General features: G+C 33.7%; 1 long non-coding RNA gene across 1 annotated transcript in view; it reads right to left on the reverse strand.

Moving 5' to 3' along the window:
* Positions 1 to 543: 543 nt before the first annotated feature.
* Positions 544 to 721, reverse strand: part of LOC110426325 (uncharacterized) — a 912-nt gene continuing 734 nt past the window's right edge. The window contains exon 3 of the long non-coding RNA XR_002446130.1: positions 544 to 617. This is a non-coding gene — a long non-coding RNA (uncharacterized LOC110426325). The remainder of the gene's footprint in view (positions 618 to 721) is intronic.

A 721-nucleotide genomic window follows, 5' to 3' on the forward strand; every position in this document is an offset into this window, starting at 1 on the left:
CTTACTTGTCAAGATTTGATCTTGAAGTACCCACCATTTCTTGTTTTGAAAGCGCATTAGTCATGATCATAGTTTCCATCCGTGCCATAAATTCACTCATGCTTTCTGCCATTGCATTCTTAATTTTTTCACGTATTTCCTCACGTATCTTACCCAAATTTTCTGATAGATTTTTCACTTTTTCTTCTAATGCAATTACGGGATTGATAACGTTTGAGTTGATAAGGTCACATACAGACTTAGATGTTGCTACATTGCAGTGTGTTCCACTTAGTAGAGCTGTAACTAGCACCTGAGTACCAAACCCATACACGTGAGTGCGTGTAGCCTCCATCCCTCCAATTGCTTCAGTCCAAGCATGCGGATCGAATTCTGGCTGAGAAGATGAATCTTCACCATACTTCTGCGATAATACAAAATTATACATTTCCTACATAAAAAATTAAATAAAATTAGTATTCAATTATATCGTCAGCTTTGAAGTAAAAATTAATCAATTTTGTACATACTCTTGTAGATTTGGACTTGTTATCTATAAAATTACCATGACCCCCTAAACGCTTATGAGTGTGGTTGAACACTTCCAAAAAGCTAACATTTCATTTCATCTCAATTGCCTGCATTTATTTACAACTATATACTCAATCATGATCGATATATATAAATAATATGTAAGGAAACACTAAAGTCAAACTAGTAAACATACAATTTAAATTTAGTT

Source organism: Theobroma umbraticum, unplaced genomic scaffold (assembly GCF_002168275.2).
Source record: "Theobroma umbraticum cultivar Fairchild unplaced genomic scaffold, ASM216827v3 scaffold_55.0, whole genome shotgun sequence".
In the NCBI taxonomy this organism is placed as follows: Eukaryota; Viridiplantae; Streptophyta; class Magnoliopsida; order Malvales; family Malvaceae; genus Theobroma; species Theobroma umbraticum.